At 50.2% G+C, this 12,193-nt stretch overlaps 1 protein-coding gene across 1 annotated transcript in view; it reads right to left on the bottom strand.

The window, feature by feature from the left end:
- The window catches only part of efnb1 (ephrin-B1), a gene marked incomplete at both ends in the record, with an annotated part of 52,816 nt that overhangs the window by 29,375 nt on the left and 11,248 nt on the right, over positions 1-12,193 (bottom strand). The window lies entirely within an intron of this gene.

The raw sequence follows: 12,193 nt of genomic DNA, 5'->3' as shown, positions 1-12,193 counted from the left end.
TTGCGAGGAGGGGAAACAAGATGGCCAAACACAAAATGGCTGCCGCAGAAATGGCTGCAGATGGGATTACGGCCAAAGAATGCAGCGGATTGTTTTTTTTTTCATATTTGTGGACTTCCATATAAGACCCCGTGCTTCAGCATAATATCTACTCTGCCTCCACTTCAGAGGTCCGAGTTTCTGAAGGGAAAACAGCGTGCCGGGGTTCAGCCCGGAAGGCTTCAGGCTTCCTAGTTCATCTTCCCTCTGCCATGATCATCTACTGGAGGATTAAGATAATCCATCTGGCCTTACTGTACCTCTCCACCTCGCTCGCTGCTGCCAACTCAATCAGATCAGCTCTTGTTCTCCTTTATTCACTAAAGGTGGGGAACAGGAGGAGGCCCAGTGTGTGTGTGTGTGTGTGTGTGTGTGTGTGTGTGTGTGTGTGTGTGTGTGTGTGTAAAGAGAGCGGGTGGGGGTTACACTGAGGACTTGCAGTGTGTTTGGGCAGTCGTGTGTATGTTTTTGCACGCTGGGGTGTGTGTGTGTGTGTGTGTGTGTGTGTGTGTGTGTGTGTGTGTGTGTGTGTGTATCAGCAAAATGGGCTGAGTTTGCGGTCTGATGGGGGCGGGGGGGGGCAGACGGGCTGAATCATTGTTCTGGACTTGTTTGAGGCTTAAAATGTCAACATGGTTCAGCTCTGCTGTCCCAGTTAGCCAAGCATTAACCTAGACAGCCGGACTGACCACGGGTGTGTGTGTGTGTGTGTGTGTGTGTGTGTGTGTGTGTGTGTGTGTGTGTGTGTGTGTGTGTGTGTGTGTGTGTGGTGGTCGCAGACAGCGAGCACAGCAGCGGGGCTATCTGCTAGATCTGCCCATGCCAGCGGATTTAAGCAGGATTTAGCGGCGTGCAATGCATTTGTTGTTTTTTCTGATCCCTCACGTTTTAACAAGACATCAGGGGCCGGGCCTCTCTCTCCCTCTCTCTCCCTCTCTGTGTCTCGCCCTTCTTTTTCTCTCAGAGTGTAATCTCACCTTATCTACAGCCCCTCATTTCATCATCACACACATCATTTCACCACTAAATAACTGACTCTTCAGACAGGCCCAGGGAAGGGGAGGACTCCTGAAAGAGACTGATGGAGGAGTGTGTAAGTGCAGGCAGTGGGTGAGGAAGAGGGGAGGGGTGGGGGGGGGGGGGCTTACGATCACCATCTCTCCTCCTCTGATGTTAAACACAGCCAAACGTCCAGCCATTGTAAGTTACGATCGTTTTTTGGTTTTGTTTTTAAATCCCATTTTCTGGAGAAATAACCCCCCCATGAAAATGAACATGATTGGATTACGGCCTTTTCCACATTCATGGCCATTCTTCTCGGGACAGGCGCCTTACCAAATAAATGACTTCATTCACAAAAGACATAAATGCAACCAGAAATTTGCAAAACGGTCAAAATCCTGTCCCAACGACCCCCACTTATTTCTGGGGGGGGGATGCTGCACATGATGTCATAAAAGTATGTGCGGGTAGGACCTCTGGGCTTAGGAGCGGGTGAGTCGTTATTTCCACGCTATTGTCTGGCGCTCATGGGGTTGGGGGGGTGGGGGGTGTCGCACTAATTCAAGGGCCGATAAGAGAGAGAGAACGCGGGGTGTGCTTTGTCCTACCTCCCCGAACAATTTGCTGGTTTTCAGCAGCAGCGCCCTGTGTGTGTGTGTATATGTGTGTGTGTGCGAGCATACATATGTTTTCATGCGTGTGTGTGTGTGTGTGTGTGTGTGTCGGGGGGTACACGTGCGTGTGTCTGTGAAGACACGGACACAATCAGCCTCTAATTGGATCTACAAGATGCATCAGTGAGGCATAAACAAGTTTCCATGGCAACATTAGTCTTTGTTGCTGACCACCCCCTCTCCTCCTGTTTCTGCTCCCCAATCTCATTCCCTCTCGCTTTATCCTTCCCTCTCATTCACCTCCTCAACATTTCCCTCATTCTGTTCTCTCTCACAAAAAAAAACACCTACAGAAAAACAAGTGAGAAACCAGTAAGACCTGCCAAACATCACAATTAGACCTTCATTTGTTTCACTCAACCAGCAGGTATTTCCTATTTTCTTTTTCGGGAAATTGCTGGAAGCTTTTTCCTTCTTTTTTTTCTCAAAATGATCAGTTTCAAAATAATTTTAATGATTTAAAAAAAACGTAAAAGCCTGGCTCTTGAATCAAACAATGAGCCTCACACCCCGTTTCCACATTTTACAACCCATTTATTCCATTATCAAAAGCGATTTAGATGAATAATTAAGATCTCCAAAATCTTAATATCCCTGAAGGATTTAATCACAAGCCGGCCTCTGTCATTGATTCAATTTTTGCGAGCAGGCCTCCTGGTTGGCGGTTAGATAGCTATCCTAAGTGAATTCTCCGCTTCTGTTTCCCAGCCTTTGTTAACTGTCTGCTATAATGAGGCTCTGGCTGCTGTGGAGGTCTGGAAGCGCCATCGCAGATGGGAAAGAAGCAACATAAAAGAAATAGGGCAGCAATTAGTGTTTAGCCCAGTTTAAAAGCCCTCCACTTGGCAAGCTGAGGCCCAGCTCCAGTCCAGGATGTGAAACTAAACTGGTGGGCTGGGACTTTGTCTCCCGTTTGTCTCTCTGTTGGCTTAATCAGCGCCACTCCGGTGCTACACACAGCCACACGCAATGGAGAGGAGGAGACGAGTGACTGAAGATTATTGTACTTTTGAGGAGGTCGAAAAGGGAAAAAGAAAGGCGGGTGTGGGGGGGGGGAGGTTGAATCGCATCTTTCATTCATGTTGTCTGGAGACTTTTTCGAAGACCTGTTGATGAAAGCGGCTCGGGTGCACAGAGGAAGAGCCAATGAAACAAACGATGTTTCTGGGAAATGACCCCGGACGCGAGGGAACCTTTATTCCCCCCCTCGTGTCAAACGAGGTGGATCTGCCTGAACCAAGCACAATAAAGAGAATCATTTTCAAAACAGCCAAATGCGATTGGTTTTGTTTCATCTGGATGGCTCCGCGCCGCGCTCAATCCTGTAAAGAGCTTATGCAAACAGGCCTGCGCTACAGCACAGCAGAGGGAGAACAGAAAACAACTAGGCGGAGGGAAAAAGAGACGAGGGGAGAACCTCCCCCCCGCCCCCCGTTCTCCCTTTTTACATTCCACTGGTGAATATGAGCACATGATCTCACATATGCTACAGCCCCCACCAACCACCTCCCCTCGCACACACACACACACACACACACACACACACACGGATGTGAGAGCGCACAAAAGCACTGTGGGGTGCATCCTGGACCTTCCCAGCCCAACTTCCCAGCCACCCCTATTCAAGCACCCTGCCCTCGCCGACTTTCATATAAAACGCCGCCTACACTAAGGCCCACTCACAGCCCCTTACAGAGCCTCAAAACAGCCCCCCACCCCCGTCCAGTCAACTCGGGCCTCGGCCCCGAGCATAGCACTGGCAGGCAGCCTCGGCCCGCTGAATGAAAGGACCCGAGACACAGGAACTGCGAGAGAAAGGAGGCAGGAACGACTGATATCAACAGAATGGTTTTCAAATTGATTTGTTCCTCCTGAGCGGCGGCGCGAACATGCCGCACATATCAATTAAAAACACGCTATTCTCGACTATAGGGCGATCCGTCTCCACCAGGGGAACACGCCAACGGACCGGATGCAGGTACCGTCCTCCCCGCCGCACTTGTTTCTGTAGCCCAACATCCGCCCCCCTCTCTTCCTCCGGCCTTTAAATCACACGAGTGTGCGTCACGCAAAAAAAAAAAAAAAAAAAATCAAAAAACACAATCATCGCCGCAACAGGTTGGTGCTCTATTCCCCTCGCTATCAGCATGGTAATTATCACGGCAGCAGAAGTGTTCCAACCAATTATCATCTCTCTCCTAGATTATCCACAGAATCAGCGTTGCTGCTTCCTCACCATCATCACAGATGACACTTTCCACACAGCCGCCATATTTACAGCCGTTTCAGATCGATGCCCCCATGTAGGCTCGGCAGTTCCGGCGGATTCTCCGGCTTCTCACAACGCATTACAGTATCTGTTACACACAGCACTAGGTCCGCCGCGCTACGCAAAGAGCATTGTGGTTCAGCCCTCGTGTGTGTGTGTGTGTGTGTGTGTGTGTGTGTGTGTGTGAGAGACACATGAATTGGCGGGGATTCAAAGCGGATTCACGTGCTCGAGGCGGTGTTCGTTTTGTGTAATCACAAGGCTGCAGATCCATCCCGTTCTCGTTCAAGTCAATCAATATCAAATGATTGTCTGCTGGTTCATGCCATAAACCGCTTTCAGATCCATCAAGATAGCGGCCGCACGCTGGCTCGGGCCTCACAATGGGAAGCATTCACACACGGTCGCTTCTGAAATGGCTTCGCTCTTGATGTGTGGTTAAGATCCACTGAGCGCTGTTGACAGAGCGTGATCACTTCATACTCAAAGAGGACGGCAAGAACCGCCAAAACTGTCAGTATGTGTGCAGAGCGCTCCCGAGGATTTCGCCACATCAACCAGTGCCGTGAGCAGTGAGCCGTGGGACAAACGGATTTTGAAGCGTCGCCGTTTGAGGGCGACGCCCTACGGGAAGGTGAGCCGGTCATGGGTCCCGTAGCGGCCCGCCGAGCGCTTGTATACATAGCTGGCTTCTGTCAGGCCGTCGCGGGGGTAGATGTTCTTAGGGAGGCCCGACTATAAACACACACACATAAACACACGCCCCGCAGTGTACACACACCGATTTCCTCACATGTCAAACGCGGTAAACAAGTCGCCTGAATGCCGGCACAAGGCCACACACACACACACACACAGAGATCCTGAAATTAAGCAAAACAAGGCCCATCTGGCTCCAGAATTGTTTAGCAAAGCAGGAAGGATTTGACCCTTATTATAGAGAAGCGAGGACAAACTCGCCAACGGGTAGTGGTATTGGATAAACTATAAACTCGGTCCAAGTTGCATTTGCACTCCAGTGGGCCAGACTTGGCAACTGTGACTTGCTGAAAAGCAGAAAGCCGAGTATTTTCCTCTCTGTGCTGTCCCCATTAGAGGGACATAAATGAAGATGTCAGAGGAAAAAAGAGAGGCACAGAATATCCTGAAATCCACCCTGCGGAGAGCTGCTTTTGTACGTGTGAACACAGACACACACTCTCTCTCTCTGACACAGACAAACACACACTAGCTTCGGTTAGCTCAGTCAACAGGCTGGCATGCAGAGCAAATCAGATTCAGCGTGACTCATAACAGTTGCACAGGGGCGAGCTACACAACACACACACACACACACACACAGGGATGAGACACACCGCTCCCGTCCACCAAACAAGCTCAGTGTGCTCGCCCTCCTTCTCCGTCACGTGAGCGGCTAGCATCACACCATGAGCTAACGAGATGACGCCCAGATGGCCCCTGCCACTCGGGTGAGGGTGGAAGTGGACGCTCGGCGCTTGACAAACAGGCTGGAGAGGACCTGACTGAGCGGGAGGAGTGTCAGAAGCCATTAAGGGAGGGGGAAGAGCGTAATCTGTTTCTTCTTGCGGCCCGCTGTGGTTTCCGCCGGGGCCGAGCCCATCCCTCTCTAAGAGCAGGGGAGTTAAGCGAGCGCGGGTGTATGCGGTGGTGATTGAACGTCATCCACGGTATCACTGACAGGGAAGAGAAGGCCCAGGCTGTTGCTCTCTGCCTCTCCACTTATTCATCCCGGATCCCAGGGACTGAGCTCTTCCAGCTGGAGGGCTTGGGTGGTGGTGGTGGTGGTGGTGGTGGGGAAGTGGGGGGCGTGAGGAGAAGAGAGAAGGGGAAGAAGAAGAAAAAAAAGAGGCGAGAAGGGAAGGTTTGGCTCGGCTGGACGAGAGTGCTTGGGTCAGTTTCAGCCCGAGTTTAGCTCTCATTCTGGGGGTGCTCTGTGACCCAAACACACACAAACCTCTTCCCTTCTTCCTTGGCCTCGGTACAACACACACATATACACACACACACACAGAGCCAGCTGCCTCCCATCGCTGAGGAGCCGCCACAGATGGGCTCTGCATGCTCCGTAAAGATCTCTCCACAGGCCCAGTCTACGGTCGCTGCCAAACCCACCAGGCCCGAGCCCACTGTATGCGTGACCGTGTTTGTGTGACCGTGTGTGCAGATATATTCGTGTGTACACATGCTTGAGTGGGTGTGGGGTGATGGGGGGCTGGAGAGAGAGAGAGAGAGAAAGAGAAGGAGAGAGAGGAATCCCCCAGGACCAAGAGCTGCAGAGCAGAGAGCAGAGCTGGACCAGGATGCGAGGCTGTAATCAGCGGCGAGCAGAGCAGGAGGGGAGGGCGAGCAGGAGAACCTCCCAGACGAACAATAGCATCTCTCACACTCGCCCGATTGTGCTTCACTCCCGCTCGGGGAGAGCAGAGGAGAAACTAGAGAGCAACAGAATCACGGCCCAGTTATCGAACCCGAGCAGCTTGACCTGGTTTGTTACCAAACAGACATTTTCTGCTCGGTATCTCCAGCCCCATCGGTTATAAGCGCTCAGAAAGCATTTCTCCGAGAGAGAAAAAAAAAAACAGCCCCTTTAATGTTGCTACTCAATTAGCTAATAAACACAGTGAAGTGAAAAAGCTCATTGAGGACAAGAGAGCGCACGGTTAGCGGCTAAAGTTAGCGGCTAAAGTGAGCGGCTAAAGTTAGCTAATTCTCCAAAACCCGCGCTCAGGCCGAGTCGCCCTGCTCAGCTCAGCGGTTTATTTTGGCAGCGGCCCATGAAGACGTCTCCCAAACAAAACCTGACATGCATCGCTAATGAGGCCTTTCTGTTGGACGATCTGAAGAAAGGCACTTATTCGCCGTGAATTGAGATGAGAAGGTCCGATGCTGACATATCTGTGTGAAGCCTGGAGCTAGCAGCCGGTTAGCTTAGCTGAAAGACTTGTGTTCTTCCTTTAAGCTAAGCTAAGCTAACTGACTGCTGGCTGTAGCTCCAAATGTAGCGCACAGAGACGAAAATAATATCTCTAACTGCCAGAAAGTGATACTTTTTTGGGGCCCAGAGAAAGATTTAGGGTTCTCAGAGAATATAATGAACTGCTTCCAGTTTAAAATGATATAGCAACGCTTTCCTGATCAAGGGAGGGGAGCCGAATCAATGCTGCAACGAGGTCTGTATGTTGTTAACAGGTGTTAATGTGACACAGCTCCAGAGAGGCTGCGAGCTGGAGGGAAACCAAAGCCTTCCCGGAAGAACAAAGGGAGCGACATGGCGCTCACTGAAAGCAAAATCAATCAATCTCCGCCAGAAGCGCGTCGTCTGGCTTTGACAGCACGGTTCTGAACCCAGAAGTAAAAAGATAGCGCGCAGGAAAAGTTCAATACTTTCATTGTTCATCTGTCAGCGGGAGAGACAATCGCAAGCGGAGAGGGAGGGGGGGAAATACTAACACAATATTTATCTTGCGTCCCCTTCCGACTCTTTTTTGAAATGTATTCCTGCCATTGTGAGCGGTGCCGGGAGATGGATGGGTGGAGGAGTCCGGTAGGTGATATGTGTCTGCTGCAAGCACAGTGCAGTCACTCACACACCCGACCCCGTCTGCAATCTCAAACAGCGGCAATAATTCAGGCACCAAAAAACAGCACATGGGCTTTTTTTGGGGCTTTTTTGTTTTTTGTTTTTGTGGCATTTCAATTGTCGGCGTTTGATGGTTTTTTTTCGTCTGCATTGTTCTTGAAACTGCTTCCCTGGGAAAGTCAAACAGCTGACGAGATGTCACCTCATGAACCCTCTCCTCAGTTTCACACACTCACAAATGGAGATCCGACACACACACACACACACACACACCCTCTCAAGCGTTCCCTTTTTTCTCCTTTACGCAAGCGCACAAGCACACACACCTAAGGATCTCTCATCAACTGCTTGTCAAGTTCAACACACACATACACACACGTCGCTGTCTAACCAGGCGCAGCTCCCTCACACGCAACCGACTGTTGCCTCTCGAGGCTGGTGACATTTGATCGCAATCTCGTCCGACACGTGAGCCTCGCGATGGCTTCTGGCCCTCCCTGCGTTCACATGTGGCGCTTAAAAAAAACTCACAGTAAATCTTCAGGACTTCTGTCGAGCGCGAACGCATTCCTTTCGCAGCTTTTTTATTATTTTTTCTTCTTCTTCTTCTTCTTCTTCTTCTTCTTCTTCATTTAGCCCACAGCGGCGACAGCTCAAAAAAGAAGAAGAAGGAGAAGGTGTGTGGCGCAGTAAAAGTCGTTCCCGCCCTCCAACCCCCCGTGGCGATACCTGTCCTCGCTATGCGTGTCCGTACCTGGGCCTCACACATGCCTGTTGCGACTGGTCATGCGGTGCTATAAAGGGGAGCGTATGACCTGAGGAATTATCCTCTGTTCCAACAGGGACGTATACACACGCTTGAGCGCACATTCTCGCATGTGCCTGCACACACACACACACACATTCTTGAAAAGCCAACAGTAGCGAAACGAGAGAAGATAGGCCTCTCTGTGTGCGACTGACAGAGTGAATTACACGGTGAGCTAAAACACTGGCTTCCTGTCTCGCACAACAGCGCTGGATGGCTTTCAGATGGATTTGGCCGAATCCTGTACAAACAGTGAGTCAATAATGGGGTAATGGCCAATCGTTGAGGGAGGGGGGGGACAATTCGCGGGTGATTTGCGGCGAAAGTGTGTGTTTAGGGCACTTTGCACCACAATCTGTCACCCAGCCATAACAAGGGGCGCGCTGCCAGCGGGCTCCATCTGCAGCGCGTGACCGCGGCTGCGCGTGCACATAGCGTCCTTTAATGTGACCGAGTATACCTCACCATGGACAGGTGGAAGGAAGGACGGAAGGAAGGAAGAGGGGGGGGGGGGGGGGGGGAAGACATTCTGCTAATGAAAAGCTGCTAATTCTGTCTCCGACGACTCATGGAGCCATGAAATCAAAGATGAATTTGTTCTGTGAGCAAACGTACAGGACATTTTAATCCTTCAGCACTTTGCCGCCGATATTTATGTCCGTTGCCCGCTCTCTCATTATCATAAAGCGCGTTTAATATTTCTCAGCTGCGCGAGGGCCGCCACACTACAGATGATGGAGTGCGCTGGATTTAGTGGCTCTTTCTGTCCGCCTTCCCCTCTCCTCCTTCCAGCTGGGTCCACGTACTTCATGGACGTGCACACGCACGAGAGAGCCGACCGGGAGAGAGTGCAACGGAGAGGAAAGAAGAAGAGTGTGTGTGGGGGAGCACTGAGGGGGCACTGAGGACCCGGTGCCAACCCGAGAGGCCCGCCGGGCCTCCGTCCCATCTCTCCAGCTGAGGGCTTTGATTCGCCTGATTGTCTCCAATATTGAGACACACAATAAACACAACACTTGGCGGCCATTTGCAATTCTAATCAGCCACTCTCGACAGGCCGGGACAACCCAGCCACGGCCCTCTGGGATATCACTCATCAGACTGCAAAAATAATGGCACAATCATCGCCATGGCTACGCTCCGAACGCGTCCCAGAGAGGGTATTAGCGCACACAGGAGTGCTCGGAGGACACACATGAATTAGCTGGAAGATCAGCCGGATGCCACGAACGCATCTTCTCCCCGTCCAGCATTTGAAGTGTGTGTTCACTTCCCACCACCTAAATCACTCGCGGCCAGAAGGCGTGCCAGCAGGCCCACACCTGCTTCTGCAGGGCATGCTGCAACAGGATTTCAATAAACCATCTTCTCTCAACAGGACATTTACGATTATGTAAACTTTGGGTTGATGGTTTCGCGATAAGGCGGCAAGTTGCAAGTTTCCACCAAAATGGTGGAAACTTGCAACTTTTTGCCGGTGTGATCGCCATCCGCCAAAAAAAACAACAAGAAACAATTTTATGTGAGCCGGTTTGTTTTCCGGATGTTAGGAATCGTAAATTGGTGTAATTTAAGACTCAGGATCAGTCCTAAGCTTTACCTTCAGCAAACTGTCCCAAAAATCATACATCTGTGAACAATCAGAGCCCATCTGCTGGCGGTTCCCTGTGCCGTTTCATTGACAACATGATGGTAATGGATGATTTGCAGATAAATGAGAGCAAAGTGACATGCAATCATCCACGCTTTTTCTATTTATTTTTTATTCAGTGGCCTTGATGCATCTGCTTTAACAGTCACGCGAAAGATGAGAAACACAAAATGTATTTCAGCAAATAACAGGCGCGTCTCGCGAAACGCGATATTTGACTTGCAAATCGCATCCTGATGATTCATAACGGCTGCCGTGCTCGTCTCTTCCGTTTTATCCAGCGCACGCCCAAGAGAGAGTGTGTGTGTGTGTGTGTGTGTGTGTGTGTGTGTGTGTGTTCGCAGAGGCACGTGAATGACAGGCTGTCAGTGCAGGAGATGTCATTATCTGAGGCCTGTGTGAGCTCTGGCCGATGGGAGGGTCACGTCACTAGCGGGGGAGCCGACACTCCGGACAGGAAACATTACTTTCTGATTTCCCACTAGAGGGGAAACACTCTTGTCACAATCGGCAGCGCCACTGTTCGACCTCCTGTAGAGGTTATTGCAATGCGCGACACACAGCAAGTGTGTGTGCGCGTGTGCAGCACACTCATCACCGTAGCATGAGAGATACTTATCTCAAAATAACTTCTTTTAAAAACAACATAGCGGGGATTTTCTTTCCCCTCTCTTGTTCAAAAGGGCCTTGAAGAGGAGAGCTGGCTCTCTCCCCTCCCCGTCCTTAGCCTTTGACTTGTTCTGTGTAGCAACAATAAGGGGGTTAGTTCGGTGTCCTGCAGTCGATCTGTTAGGGTGCTGATAAGAGGAGCTGATGGATAGGTTTAATCAGCAGAGCCCAGGGATCAAGACCACGGGAACGGATCAATCAAACGCCGTGCGGGATATCAAAGACACGCTTTTAACCGAGTCACAGGGGTCTAACTGCACTTTTTATTTTGTTTACTCCCAGTAGAATCCGAGTTATACATGTTGTGTTGAAAAGCTGCACTAATGTGACAATACATAAATAAATGTGCGGTAGAAACGAGAATGAACATCTGCAATCACCACACAGAGACGGTTAAAACTGCTGAATGTCTCTAACAGTAAACACCTCCCGACATCAACTGGAAATAAAACTCCCAACTAAACACCTCTTGAAACATAAAAACCCGAACTGAAAATAAACCAAAAAGAAAAGGAAGCACAACATAGACGGAAAATGAGCTGAAAACTACTGACAACAAACAAACAGCAGATCTCCATTTGAGAGAACTGGGACGCGGTGGGTTTGTTGTGTGTGTGTTTTTTTTAACACGCAGCTGCTTTCCGAGTCTTAAAAGCGGCTTCTTATCACGGAACTCGACTGACATGTCTATTCTCCGCTTACAATCTCGGCTCGTGATTGTAAAAGACAGCCAACACATGTCCCATCCGATGCAAAGACAAATTAGTTGCTCTTTTCTTCCCTCCCTTGGATGGGAGATCTTATCCAGGCGGGCAAGTTGTCAGTGGGTTTGTAAAAAAAAAAAAAAAAAAAAGAAAGAGCCCTCATATTGAACAGCTTATTGACTGATGCAATCGCCGAGACACACACATCATTAGGCTCATTAGCAGCGAACGCGAAAGGGGAGGACGGCCTAACTGCTGCAGCGGGAGTCTGTGTCTCCTCTGATAACGCTCGTCCTTAAACCGGCAGAGCAGGCGAGACGCGGCCGCCCGGTATTAAAATCAATTGTGCGCGCGTTTGTGTGTATATATGTATGTATGTATGTGTGCGCGTGAGATAAACAAGCTATTTATTAGCACGCCTGACATGATGCCATTCTCATTCGCACAGTTTGCTCTGTGATAACCGGGCGGATTGTGGCCTCGTAAAGGCGCTCCATGTGTTGTTTTAGGAAGCCATTACAAACTGGGGCCGTCTCCATTACAAGGGCTATCTGATCATTATGACCGCCATCTGTAAGACACACTCAGAACCTTAGCCTGCCTGCCACAGCTGCACACACACACACAGACACACACACACACAGATCTGTGCGTGTGCATCCATACGTGACGCGGCGGCTGTTCCCTCGTCACATCGCGGCTTTCGGGGTTTTGCCGACTTGCAAGTCTTCCTGCAAAGGCCGCAACAAAAAAAAGAAAAGAAGGGGAAAAAAGCA

Source organism: Taurulus bubalis (genome assembly GCF_910589615.1).
Source record: "Taurulus bubalis genome assembly, chromosome: 13".
NCBI lineage: Eukaryota > Metazoa > Chordata > Actinopteri > Perciformes > Cottidae > Taurulus > Taurulus bubalis.
The sequence above is the reverse complement of the archived record's forward strand: the minus strand, read 5'-3'. Positions and strand labels throughout refer to the sequence as shown.